Consider the following 14,981-nt stretch of genomic DNA (forward strand, 5'->3'; position numbering starts at 1 on the left):
CCCTAGTCCGTGTGGCTGTGGCAGATCCTGCGACTCTCCCGACAGTGATCGAGATCGTGACAGATGCCGGCAGCATCACCCAGAGCATGGTAGTCACCGGACAGCCAGGGCAGTGTTTGAGGTGCCACGGCTTCGGGCACCTGGCGGCTGTTTGTCCACGCTTCGCCAACTCTTCTCGACCCCCCCCGCCCCCCCTCTCCGCCCCCTCCCCCCCCTCCGGGCAGCCACGCCAGGAGGAGCAGAGGCAGCCGGAGCCCGGACCAGAGTTAGCTGGCGGCTGGACTGAGGTTAGAAGGAAAAGAGGAAAGAACAAGAAGATTTCTGATAAAGGCAAAGAGGCTGAGGTTACCCAACCTGCAGCTGCACCTCAGAGACCTGACAGGCAGCCACCCCAGGGACCTGGGAGAGCATCTTCTTCGACGGTAGCCCGCCCTCCACAGACTCAGGTCCCCCTCTCCTCCTCTCCCCAGCCTCTTCCCATTCAGCCCCAGGCCATCCCCCATCTGCACCCCATTTCTCCCGACCCGCAGCTTCAGCCCCCTCCTCGTCCTCCTCAGTCTTCTCCCCCTCCTTCTCAGCCCCAGTTCCAGATGCATCCCCATCCCTCCCCCCCCCGCCTCTTTCAGCTCTCCCGCAGAGCTAGTTGCACCGACGGTTCCTCAGCCGAGGGCAGCCCCCGCTCCCCCTCCTCCTCCTCCTCCACTAGTCGCCCCTGAGGAGTCTGTGTTGCCTATTCCCCAGCCTCCTCCCCCTCCCCCTCCGCTAGTAGGACACCCTGACTCTACACCTTCACCGGAGCAGGCTTCTCTGTCCGCTAGCCCCTCAGTAGCAGACTCCGACGGGCCTCAGCTTCAGGAGAGAGAGCTCCCCCGCGACTTTTACAGATCTGGCCCCTGGGACTACTTGGATGTGGCCGACCTCGAAACTTTCCCTGCTTGCCTCGACATCAGTATCTTCCTACTCCGCAAAGGGGCGGATGGGAAGATAGCCGCCTTGGCCCCCAGGGATGGCCCTAGCTTTGCTTTCACGTTCCTTAGCGATGGCATCGAGACCTGGACAGACGACTCGGTCTGGGAGGCTCTCAGGGAGCAGACACATGCTCAGGTTTGCTCCTGGATAGGCCCGTCCGGTGGGCAGCTTCTCGAGACTCAGTGGTCCGAGGGTGACGTGTGCCTGCGGTGGCGTTGTGCCGTCAAACGCTTCAGACTGATTGTGATCCTCAGGCCCCCCCTGTCTTGGCCCCTCCCCCAAGATGTCAGAGCCTGGACCCCTCAGAAACTCCGCGCTTTCTATGGCATGACCACCTCAGAGATCTCGAGCTGGCTCGAGAAAGCTTTCGTTCATGGTACCAAAGGCCTCTCGCCTTTGCTGAAGGTGTTGAAGGACGGGCAGGATGACCCCGCCTCCCCCTCCAAACCTTCCCATAAGCGTCAGCGCCTCCATTCCGAGATGTCAGCTTCTTCTTCGACTTCGACCGTGAGCAGACAGCTGTTCGCAGCCTCCCAGCCCTCACCATGAGCCTACACCTCGTTTCTTGGAATGTGAACGGGTTTCACTCTTCTGGAACCCGTGGTCCTAGGAAGCTCATTTTGAGACAGGAACTTTAGCCAGTAGTGATAGGTCGTTTGGATGTACTTCTACTCCAGGAGCACAAGCTTTCTGCGGCTCACTCCCGCAGATGCGGGAAGATTCTCCTTGGACGTTCTCACACTTATTGGGAGCCCTCGATCGACGCACTGGGGAGGAGTGGTGGTGTTTGTACCTCCGTGGGCGAGCAGCTAGCCCAGGGAGTTTTCGGTCATGGCACGCTGATACCAGGCCGTGCCCTTTGGGTAGGCCTGGAACTGGAGGGATCCAGAGTTGGAGTCCTCAACATTTATGCTCCCACAGATCTCCATTGTAGAGCCACCTTCTGGAGGACACTTACAGGGATTCTCCCAGACATGGATTCCTGGATTGTTGGAGGTGACTTCAACAATCTGGAGACCTTGGAGGACCAGTAGGGCAGAGGACCGGAGTTTACAGGTATGTCTCAGGCAGAGCAGTCAGCTTGGGACTCTTTTATCTTTGCGATAGGAGGAAGGGACAGTTGGCGAGACCCATCCTTCCGACGCTGGCACGGGAGCTTGGACTTTTTCGTGGGGCTTCCGTAGGGAAGGAGGTAGACTCCTGGAGAGGCTGGATAGATTTTATGTTAGTGATTGGGCCATCGGCAGAGGCGGTCAGGCAGGTATAGTTCCAGGGACGACACTGTCCGACCATGCGCCTGTGTTCTTATCATTAGATTCGGTAGCTCAGTCCCTTCCCCCCCGCTCATGCCGGATTCCTGACTCCATTTTCTCGAGGGAGGATGTGCGTAGCAGTATCTGCGGTCTTTGGGACAGATACTAGGGCGAGTGCGTGGATCTGGTTGGCTCGGTGGCGCAGGCTTTGCAGGAGTCCAGCCAGATCTACCAGCTCGCAGCCCTACAGGTTCGACAAGATTGGTGGGGCAAAGAGAGAGCTCTTCGGAGGGACCTCGCCTCCATTCAGCGACTCCAGCAGGCTTCCCCGGGCTCGGAGGAGCTTCGGATCCAGGCCCTTCGAGCCAGAGCCCTTCTGGAGGAGACACTCCAGCATCGCTCAGAGTTTTCCTATCACGCCTCTCTCTCCTTCTGGGCCCGGAAGGGTGACCGGATGTGCAGGGAGTTCTTCAGGACGCATGGCCAGAGAGCTGCAGGTGATCAGCTTCGGAGTCTCAGGACAGCGGATGGTCACATCGTTACGGATCCGGGGGAGGTCTTGGGGTTGGCCACTGACTTCTACAGGACCCTCTTCCAGCAGGAGCCGCTTGCCCCTCGTACTCGACGTGCCCGTGAGGAGGTGTGGAGGCACACTCCATCCCTGGTCCAGCCTAGCATGCAGGCGACGTTGTTGGCATCGTTCACCATGGATGAGATGTTGGAGGCCTTGATGGCCATCGACGGACAGAAATGCCCAGGTGAGGATGGGCTATCCCGGGCATTCTTCACCTCCTTCTGGGACCAGATCCATCAGCCCCTCCTTGCAGCTCTGCAGAGGATTTTCAGTAGCGGTCAGATGCCAGAGAGCCTTTCCTCGGGACTGATTTGCCTCATCCCGAAGGGAGGAGATAGACAGGAGATCCGTCAGTGGCGCCCGATCACTCTCCTTACCACTGCCTACAAAATCCTCGCCAAGATGATCAGTGCCAGAGTTCGGCCTCTACTCCCAGACCTCATCCATGACAGGATCGCAGTATCCTGGATAATGTCTTCACCTTTTCAGAGGCGGCGGAGTGGGCTCAGCACAGCGGATCACACCTTGCCATTCTACTTCTCGACTTTGAGAAGGCCTACGATCGAGTGGACTGGTCCTTTTTAGAGGGGACTCTGGAGCGGCTAGGTTTCCCAGCAGGTTGGATTCAGGGTATCTCAGCTTTGTACAGGACAGCTTCTAGCAGGGTCATCATTGGAGGCAGGATGGGTGAGCGCTTTAGCTTGGAGAGATCAGTGCATCAGGGCTGCCCCCTTGCTCCTTACCCGTTTCTCTTCTTCGCCGAGGCTATGACTTACTACCTTCGGGCGAGGTCTACAGGGATCAGGGGTGTTCGCCTTCCACTCCGGGAGGACACGGAGCTTTTGGACTCGGAGTACGCAGATGATATAGCCCTGTATGTCCAGGACGATGAGAGGATGCTAGAGAGGGTGCGGATGGCCTTGGAGGTCTTCTGCTCGGCCGCTGGTGCGAAAATCAACTGGAACAAATCAGTTGGTTTTCTCACAGACACCGGGGCGTGTTCTCAGTGGGGGAGATTTTTGGGTTTCAGATGGATCCCACGGGGACAAACAGCTAGATACCTTGGTTTTCAGGTTGGCCTAGACATCACGCCAGCTCAGCAGTTTCTCCCGGTGCTAGACTCCATCCGACGGAAGCTGGCTTTTTGGAGCACTGCTAAGCTTTCCCTTGCAGGTCGTGCCCTGGTAGTTAACCAGGTCCTCCTAGCCACGGCTTGGTATGTGGCTTCCTGCTGGTGTTTCTCGAGATCCAGCGTGGCACAGCTCAGGAGGCTGGTTCGGAACTTCCTTTGGTCCGGGGAGGATGGTCTCAGAGATACCAGAGCCCGAGTTGCTTGGCAGACAGTCATTCTTCCGCAGGCTGAGGGTGGCCTGGGGGTCATCGATCCAGAGCTTCAGAGTCAGGCCTTGTTAGGCAAGCTTGTCATCCGCGGTTTGACGCCGGGGGGGCAGACGTGGAAGATGTTACTTCAGCAGGGAGTCGGTTCTTGTGTCCCGCGCCGAGGTGGAGAGTAGTTACCGTCCCTCAGGTGGATCTTAACTTTCGCCCCGCTCACTCAGCCCCGTTCCCCACTCGTTCGTAGCCTCCTCATGGTTTGGAGGCGGCTCCGCCTCAGTCTCATTCAGTCCCCTCCTAGCTGTCAGGAGGAGATCGATCGCCAGCTGCTTATCTGGAACGGTCAGGTCAGAGATGCCGAGGGCCTTCAGTTGGGGGAGAGATCACATATCAGGTGGGATGGTTGGATGAGGGGGCCAGCCCGGTCCCTTCGAGTTTGGAGGGATACGTACAGACATCTGGAGACAGCTGATCTTGCAGACGCAGCTGGAGGTGCACGTGGAGCCCAGGCGAGACGCACGGAGATCGACGGCGCGATCCCAGCTGATTGGTTGGTTCCACCTGAGCCTCAGGTCCTCATGCCTGGTGACGACTGCTGGCTGGGACAGTTCACCCCCCGTGGCATCCCACTGGTGATCGCAGGATGTATGGATGAGTCCTCTATCTCCTTCTTCGCGGTTTCTAGGGATGGACGACTCAGGAGAGAGGATGCGCTCATCGACCCCCTACTCCCATGGCAGAGGGTTCGGGTCGTAGGCCTTTTGGGGAAGGTCTGGCGTACTGATCCTAGCATCGAGCAGGACCAGATGCAGCTTTGGCGTCTCTGGCTCTGGGAGGGGCGGGCCTTGTCAGAGCTTGATTGGGACCCAGGAGAGTGGTGGTGGCCAGAGATTGTGACAGGACAGGGGCCGACCTCCTTCTTCGCCTACAGCACGACTCTGGGCAGGCGAGTTCTTGGGAGGATGTAGAGCCGCCCCCCCACCCAACGGCCCAGCTGGTATGCACAGGGTATTTCCAGGTTCTTTTTGCAGGCCTTCTGGAAGGCCTTGTGGGAGAGCTGGCGGCCGCGGAAGATCTCATACTTCCTGTGGCTTCTTGCCCACAAAGGTCTTCCAGTGGGGAGCTGGTTGCGGCAGATAAACCAGGACGGATGCTGTCAGATTTGCCATGAGGATGAGGAGTCACCAAAACACTACCTGTGGAGCTGCACTCGTGCCCAGGAAGTGTGGAGGTGGACTTTCGGGATTCTTACTCGCGCAGCACCAGAGCTAGGATTGATCACTTGGGGCGCGTTCTGTTGGTGCAGCACCGCACCTGGTCTTCATCACTTATTCGAGGCATGCCAGCAGGACCCCACTTTCCTTATCACACAGGGGACGTGGGGGCCGCTCGAGGGTATCCCGCAACACCTAGCAGAGGCTGATACAGGAGTTCGGGAGAGGCAGCCAGTATGGGAGATTATTAGCAGCATTGCAGGGTGGCACATCTCGACCTCGCGCTGCGCGCAGATCCTCGGTGGCACCTCCTTATCGACTGCCCAAATCATGACGGAGATTTGGTGCGAGATTATTCATACCCTCAGAGGCCAGTGGGACCAGATTCAGGGAGATTCCCGGGCCGGTCGGGAGAAGCGGAGACGCTTCCTCCGGGCTTGGGACACACAGCGCCTCTTCTTCGAGCAGACTTTGCAGGGCCTTCGGTGGCACTACTCACCACCCCGATGGCTGTTCATTCACACTCGCCTTATCCCTCCGTGAGAGTATGATTTATTTTGTTACCTTTTAGGGCTGTGTCCGATTTGTGAACGCAGCCCGTCAGCTACAAGCTGACCTTTTGTATCTTGTTCTCGAAGTAATATAATTAGCACTGTTTTTTTGGCCAAAAAAAAAAAAACTCATCTGGCACATGAACATAGGCAATGCAACCAAAAACTTTCAAATGAGAAATATCTGGTTTCCTACCATTATACCTCTCCTCTGGTGTCATGCCATGTATTGCTGTAGTGGGAGTCCTGTTCATTATGTAGACTACTGTAGCAACTGCTTCAACCCAATAATAATTTGGTAGGTCTTTTTCGTTGATCATGGCATGAGATACCTCTCCAATATGCCTATTTTTCCTTTTTGCAAGTCCATTTTGCTGTGGGGTATGACTGCATGAATATTGCTGCTTTATGCCATGCTCCTGTAGGAACCTTGTAAACTCATTTGAGAGGTACTCTCCCCCTCCATCTAACCTTAGGCATTTTATTTGCAGGCCTATTTCTTTCTCAACCATAGCTTTGAAAGCTTTGAAATGCCCAAACACATCACTTTTGTTTTTCATAGAATACACCCAAACTTTTCTGCTGTAGTTATCAATAAAAGTGACAAAATAATGACAGCCTCCAATAGATGCAGCTTTAGTAGTCGACACATCAGAGTGGATTAATTCCAATGGCCTCTTACTCTCTTGAACATGTCTAGGAAATGGTTTCCTTGCCTGTTTTTCAAATTCACAGGCTTCACATACCTTATGCATTTCTGCAACCTTGAACTTAGGCAATCCTACAACAATATTTTGGGCCTCCATTAATTTAAGTCGTTGTACATTAACATGACCAATGCGTTTATGCTAGATATCAATATCTGCAACTACACCGGTCCCATGTGCAAACATTACTGCACTCAATTCAGGCATGTCTGCATCCGACGTAAACATCCTGCCCTTCTTCTTCCCTTTTGCTATCAAGCGACCTTTATTTTTCATATCCTCAACAAAGCATCCATGAGGATTAAATCTGACTTGCAAGCCGTGCTCAACCATTTGACCGACAGAGATAGGCATTTCTTTTTTCCATCCTGCATAGACAGAGGAATTTTACCAATCTACACAATAGGATGTGTAGTATCATCACCAGTCTCCACAAATCCTGGTCTTTCCATTTTCCTTGCATCTTGCATCCATTCTGCATGACTTGTCATGTGGTTTGATGCACCTGAGTCAACATACCACACATCATTTCTTTCTTCTGCACTTGTCATAGAATTGGTCATGTGCTGCACCATAAACAAATGCTCATTTCTGTCATCACCATGTCTACTAGAGGATGCATAATTGCCTTGCTGCAATTTTCCAGTCATAATGTCATTCTACTTTTTATAGCAGTCTTTAACCATATGACCCATTTTACCACAGTAGTAGCATTCAACATTGCTGTTTGCATTTTGGCCTCTCTGCCATCCACCACGACCTCTTTGTCTCCCCTTGCCTCTAAAGTTACCACGTCCTTGTCCATAGGACTGGTTTTCTTGAATTTGTTGCATATTCTGATTTCTGCCACGGCCTCTAGATTGGCTTGCTCCACCTCTGCATCTACCTCTTCCAGCATTTGAGTAGAAGACAGTTTCTTTTGAAATTCTTCCTGAAGAAGATGCACCACCATTTCTTTGCTCTTCAGAAATTAGAAGAGCAATCAACTCCTCAAACTCAGGAAAATTCTCACGGACGGCAATGGATGTATAGAATTGTGCATAATCCTTTCCTAGACCATTCAAGGTCACAGAAACTAAACCATAATCTTCCACTGGCGACCCAATAGAAGCAAGTGCATCTGCAATCTTCTTCACCTTGATGTGGTAGTCATTGATGCTCATAATTCCCGTGTAGTATTTCACAATACACCAGTCACACCCTACCCTACCTATGTGTGCTTTGTAGATGTATCTTCACCTGATTTTCAATTCAAGCTACCTCTTTTCATTGTTTGCCCATAGATAAGCCTCATTTGTCTCTCTCTTTTCCATTTTCCAAGCATGGCTAACATTCCCGTGTTTTGTGGATGGGTTGAAGAAAATCCAAATGAGTATCTTGTGTCCTTCAAGCGCCGTTGTGTTTCTCTCAACTTTCTTACTGAAGAAGGTAACAGCTAGTCCTCAACAACTTGAATCTATGCTTTCCCCAGACCTCACTCCAAGTGAGAAAGATGAGTTTCTAGAAATGTTCAAAGGTTTCCCTGACCTCTTTGCAACTAGCTACCACCATCTTCGCCGTGTGACTACCATAGAACACAAGATAGAGCTAAAGCCTGATGCTAAGCCAGTGGCTCAGAAGTTTCAAAGATTAGGGCCCCTACAGACCGATGCTTTGTGCTCAGAGTTGCAGAAGCTTGTAGAAGCTGGGTTTATTGTTCCAGTTCACAATACTGAATGGGTTTCACCAGTGGTAGTCATCCCAAAGAAAAACAACAAGTGGCGGGTCTGCATCGACTATAAGAAACTCAATGCAGCCACCAAGAGGGACCATCATCCTCTTCCCTTTCAAGACCTCATTCTTGAGAAGGTAAGTGGTCATGAGATGTATACTTTCTGTGATGGTTACTCCGAGTTTTATCAAATCAGAATTGCCAAAGAAGATGTGCTTAAAACCACATTTGCCACACCCTGGGGAACATTTGCATTCAAAGTAATGCCATTTGGCCTCACCAATGCTCCTGCTACCTTTCAAAGATTTATGCAGATGGTGTTTGCTCCTTATTTGGGGGATTTCTTGGAGGTGTTTTTAGATGATTTCTGTATATTCTCATCACGTAAGGAGCACGTCATGAAGGTTAGGTTGGCCTTCCAAAGGGTCAATGATGCAAATGGCAGTCTCAACCCTGAGAAATGCACCATTGGAGCCACTCAAGGGAGGTTACTAGGACATATTGTCTCATCTGAGGGTGTCAAGCCTGACCCTGAGAAGGTAGAAGCTATCCTCAATCTCTCCCCGCCAACAACCAAACGTCAGGTATGCTCATTTGTCAATCTAGCAGGATACTATCGCCGCTTCATTGATCAATATGCTACTTTGACACGACCCATGACTATGCTATTAAAAGATGGAGTTGATTTCTCTTGGGATGAGGATTGTGATCATGGGTTTGTACAAATCAAGAGTGCTCTGCTGGCTTCAGAACCCATTCTACACAATCCTGATTGGTCAAAGACTTTCTATATCAATCTTGGGTTTGGTGAGCACACTCTGGCACGTATTCTTCTCTAGCAAGGGGAGGATAAGTTCATGTATCCCGTTCAATTTGCTTCTCGGCAATTGCTTGACACCAAACGATGCTACTCAAAGGCTGACAAGCATGCCTTGTCTTTGGTGTTTTGCGTTGAGAAATTTAAGCATTATGTTGCTGAAAAGTCCTTCATTATAATATGTAGCAATGGTCTTGCAAAGCAGGTTCTTCAATCACCAAATCCCATGGGCCGGTTGGCCAAATGGTTGGCAGTTTTACAAGAATATGATTTTTCTTTCAAAATTGTAAAAGGGGGTTGTTCCAACTTGAAGAATGCTTTGATTGATTTAGAGGAGTGCCTTGATGTAACCCTTGTAGCCGCCATAGCAGTTGGGGATCCATGGTATGGTAGAATCTATACGTTTCTGACTGCTTTCTCCTTTCCTCCAGAAAGTACTAGCTATGAGAGAAAGAAGATCCAAAGAGATAGTAGGCTCTACACTCTCTTTGATGGGGTCTTGTACCGTCAAGGCATGGATGGGGTACTAAGACAGGCCATTGATGCAAATGAAGTGCCTAAGGTATTGGAGAGATATTGAAGCATTATCACATGTGATGGATTTTGTGGAGGCCACTATGCCAGTGACTATACAGCTCAGAACATTTTACATGCTGGATACTATTGGCCGACCTTGTTCAAAGATGTCACTTTGTATTGCAAAACCTGTGAACCATGCCAATTCTTTGGTAGGAAGGATTTGCGTCCTGGGCAACATCACCCAGTGATGTCCATCCATCCGTTTCAGAAGTGGGGAATAGATTTTGTCGAGCCCTTGCCCATGATTGCCTGCAAAAAGAAGTATCTTTTGGTAGCCACTCAATATGTCACTAAGTGGGTTGAAGCTATCGCCCTCCCCACTGCAAATGGTAAGGCAGTTTCAAATTTCATATTTGAACGTATCTGCACAAGGTTTGGGACACCCATGGAAATAATATCTAACCATGGGAGTCCATTCTTAAATGAAGCAGTGGAATTGCTCATGGATCACAAGGGTATTGATCATCGCACTTCTAGCATCTATTATCTAGTATCCATGGGTCAAACGGAGCAGACCAATGGCCTCCTTTGTAAAACCATGGGAAAAATGGCCACAGGGAACAGGAGCCAGTGGGATCAGAAGGTCACTGAAGCCGTGTGGGCTTAAAACATCACTCATAAAATGTCTACAGGTCACACTCCTTTTGAGTTGCTGTATGGTACTAAGGCCATTTTACCACTAGAGATAGAGATTCCGGCTTTGAGATTGGCACAAGAACAGAGGATGACAGAAGATGAACATGTAGAGGCCCAATTGGTGCAACTTGAGAAGCTAGATGAAACCCGATGCCTTGCCCAACATCAAATAGAGATTCAAAAGAATCGACAAAAGGCTCACTTGGATGCTAAGATTCGCAAGGGATGGGAAAGACACTTTGATCAGGGGGATGTTGTGCCTCTGTTGTGCTATGCTTTGATAACAGATTGGACCACCAAATGGATAAGAAGTTTTTGCCACTGTGGACCGGTCCATACAAACTCACCAAGGAACGTAGCAATGGGTCTGTACAAGTTCAAGAGCTGCATGCACCATATGGCAAGAAGGTGATCAACAAGCATTATCTCAAGCCCTTCTTTATGCGTGATGGTCCCAGGCATGGAAATGCTATGCATTCCCTGCCTGGGGGGGAAACTGTTATGGATAAATTTGACCAAAGTTAAAAGGCATAAATATGAGTGTGTGCTTGTATGTGCGGCAATAGTATAATAAAATATGGAGTGCATAGGGCCCAGCGTTGAGGTGGCAAGGCATGACCATGTGCCACCCTTCCACGTAAGAGGACCCATAAGGTGTGTTGTACATAATCCATGGTAGTAATATTATAAAATGTAAGGCGGCATGGCTCCTCCATGTGCCACCCCTCCACCTAGGCAGTCCCATGCCTGCATTTAGTGAGATATGGCTCAAAGTCCATGGGAGAAGTAATATAAAATAGGTGAAGATGGATATTATATTGGGTTATTCTTTCCATATAGGATAGGCCCATGTAAGGGAGGTATACAAGGTCCAAGAGTGCAAGTTAAATAATGGGGAAAGTAGGATGAGGTGGCAAGATTCCTTGTGACAACCCTCCACTTGTCCTCCTAGATGTTTGAACCTCGTTTGAACATATTATAAAATTGGGAAGAGACCAAGGGAGTATCATAGACTTGGGATATGGGAGTTGATATATCTGGAAAAATGTGGCCAAGCGTTATCGCACACAATTGAGAGTGCGTAACCGCCTAGCCCACATGGGAGACTCTTCCACACACACCATGCATGTGGGAGGATGCATTTATTGGGAGAGACCCCCTCTCTTGGCTATAAAAGGAGGGGGCTATTCCTTGATGAGACACACTCATTCTTGTAAAGCCACCTAGCTAGTACTTTGATTTCTCCCTTCCCTTCGTTTCAAATAAAGCATGGTCCTCTTCCCTTGATGTCTCCATCTTTACATTCCTCCTCCCATCATGTACATGCTTCTCTTCCCCCTCTCCCTTTCCCCTTGTGCCATAGTCTCCCTCTTCATTCCCTCCCCTTCTAATCCCTTTTCCCCTCCCATGATAACGTTTTGCCCTCACGTTCTCCTTTCCTCTATGGCCCTTGTGCATCGCCATGCTTAGTGTCTAGCCTCTTGTCCTGATTTCTTTTCTAGGTAACAGAAATGGTGTGGCTCCTGGGATCGAAATCTCCACATCTAGTGGTGTAAAATCTGTTACTCCTACGACGGGGTGCGGCTCATCGGCCTCTTCCATGCGCAGTTCTCTACTTTTGCACCTCCAAACTGTGTGCCTTCCCTGTCTCTACGGGTGCAAAACCTCCCTGCTTCTGCACTTCTAGTTTGCCTGCTTTCTGCTCACGGTTCCTACGTGTTTCTGGCTGGCGTATCTTCTGCTCGTACCAGTCACATCTGCAGAACTGTAACATCTGAGCTCCTGCGTGCGCATTTGCGTGTCCACTGTGTACACCCACGTGCATCACAGATAGATCGCAATGGTTTTTTGGGCTCCTGCGTCTTCTGATCGTAGACAATTTTTTTGGGTTTCTGCAAAACTGTAACAGATCCCGCGCCCCCCTCTCTTCTCTTCTTATCCTTCTCTTTCTCTTCTCCTTCTCCTCTCCTCTCCTCTCTTTTTATTAAAGAGTGGGATTTAAACCCAAGACCTCTCCCTTCACAAAAGGGAGACTTATCATTGGGCCAGCAAGTAGGAAGTGATGAAAATGTACTGATATTGCTTACATATTGAAATCCCATGAACTGTAACTCTCTAATCGTGGGGAATTTTCACATGCTGTAAAAGGCAAAAGTACTTCACTTCATGTGCCCTACTCATATCTCCTACTAGATCGCAGATTCTGAACTTTTTCAAGTTCACTTCACGGATGCACGCCACGCGAGGAGGGTGGATATTTGTGTCACTTCTCGACGAGTTTAAGGATTTGGTGCCTGGTCCTCCGCGCCTTACGGCTACCAATGGGAGAAATCTCTTTCTTGATCTTCATGTCGATCTTCAACAAGTGATTGTATAGTGCATTGCTCAAGAAGACGACGGGTGGGATGATACACCATGGATGATTCAAGGTGAAGAACTAGTGATACGCTGGGAGGACTTTGATTTTAATTCTACTCATTGTGCCGTGATCGAGCTACTTGCTACTTCGGAGGTAATTAAAAGGGTGTCCTTCTTCGAAGGATAGGATGCTCCCCAAGCTTGGGGGGAGATTTGGCGCATCTGCTTGTTAATTCCTGTGGATAAGCTCGTCTTGAATGGTTTATTCTCAATCTCACTACAAAGGTTTCTAGGGCTTGGCTATGGTTGGTAATGTTTCGACCAAGGAATCCCTTTGTACCTAATCAACCCTTTATGCCTCATTTTGAGCTTCAAGTTGTAATTCTTTTTTGTCTAAAGATAAACTATCAACAAAGGATTGCAAGTTTATTTGGGATTGAACGTTTCGCTCAAGTATTGAATTCTCCCCACCCTCTCCTTCTACCTATCTTGGACTACCAAGAAACTTGGGATGTCCGCATTTTAGTCTTGGTGTGATGACATCTTGGATCCTTGAATTTGATGGAGCTTACAAACCTTCGACCAAGGCTACTGGCGTGGGTGTGAAGCTCACTTCACCGGGTGGTGAGGAGTATTGTTATAGCAAGTCTGCACCTGTAAGTACTTGCAACCAAGCTGAGTACTCGGCACTCATTTTTGGGCTACAAAAGGCGCAAGAACATCACGTCAAGCAACTTGAGGTGCAAGGAGATTCCCAACTAGTGTGTGAACAAGTTAGTGGAAGGTGGAAGGTGCAGAGAAAAGGCTTGGTTCCTTGACATCAACAAGCATTGGAACTTTGCAACCAATTTGAAGAGGCAAAAATTCAGCATATCCCTCGAGCTCAAAATCTAGTTGCTGATTTCTTAGCACGTGAAGCTTGTACTTCAATCACACATGAAGCGAGTGGAAGCACCACTCCAACAAAGCCACAAGCCACGAATGAGTGTGATCATTTGTAAGGAATGCAAAGGTTGTGGTCATCATGAAACTAAGTGTTGGGCATATTTGATACGAGTTTACCAACTTCAGAAGATCATCAGAAAGGTCCTCAAGGACATTGCTCAAAAGAAGGATGCCAGACCGCACACCCCTTGAAGAAATAGCATGGCGATTACAATAACTGGAAGAAGCTGAAGGTGATGTGCAAGCTCTCCAACTGTTGACATTTGTCATGGCATTCTTGTTTGGCTTGATGAACAACCTCATGTAGCACCGTGTCTCTAACCCTCGCTTGTAAAGATGGATGCGATATCATGAGGGTTGGTCCTTTTAAGATTGTCTATGAGCTATTCTATGCTGAAAATTCTTCTCGTGTAGTATTTCACAATACACCAGTCACACCCTACCCTGCCTATGTGTGCTTTGTGGATGTATCTTCACCTGATTTTCAGTTCTAGCTACCTCTTTCCATTGTTTGCCCATAGATAAGCCTCATTTCGTCTCTCTCTTTTCCATTTTCCATGCATGGCTAACATTCCCGTGTTTTGTGGATGGGTTGAAGAAAATCCAAATGAGTATCTTGTGGCCTTCAAGCGCCGTTGTGTTTCTCTCAACTTTCTTACTGAAGATAGATGGCTGTTGGTTCTTCCCACATTTCTAGAGGGTTTGGCTCAAGTGTGGTATGAGAAGTAGGCCGACGACGTTCGCCAAAGTTGGCCAAGGTTAACAGCAGCGATGATTGAGTATTTCGGCAAAGAAGAGGAGCCGGAGAATGTGTACCTGCAGGTGGCAAACTTGAAGCAGTCAGAAGGTGAGACGGCACGTTGATATGTGGACCGAGCGGTCGTGCTCCTCGATCGTTTAATTGCCACGTAGGAGGACAGTGCCAGACTTCGAGCTGGAATGACTCAGTACGTTTTGGGCTACCTTGTAGCAGGAGCAAGTGACGAATTTCTCCTCAAGCTTAAATGGGAGAATCCAGAAACTATGGTGCTAGCACATGAGATTGCTCAAAGGTTTGATAAAGTTCCGCTTCAAAGAAGATGATTGTCCCTCCACAACCCCCTCCGCTCTGGCAACAACAACCTGGGGGGTCCACCCCAGGGGCATACTCCCACCCCCCATCAAGGATGTATCCACCACCTCCACCTCAAATGTATGGTCCTCCCTTAGATGCTTACCCACAACAAGGTGTATATTCTCACCCTCTGCCTCGAAGATTTCCCCAGCCTCGCCCACGAGCCCCCCTCCTTTCTACTCCCTCAGCCCCTCCAGCTAAAGAGGCCCCTCCTGCAA

This window comes from Dipteris shenzhenensis, chromosome 20 (assembly GCF_047967505.1).
Source record: "Dipteris shenzhenensis isolate YYH24624 ecotype China chromosome 20, Dip_SZ_1.0, whole genome shotgun sequence".
NCBI classification, from domain to species: Eukaryota; Viridiplantae; Streptophyta; class Polypodiopsida; order Gleicheniales; family Dipteridaceae; genus Dipteris; species Dipteris shenzhenensis.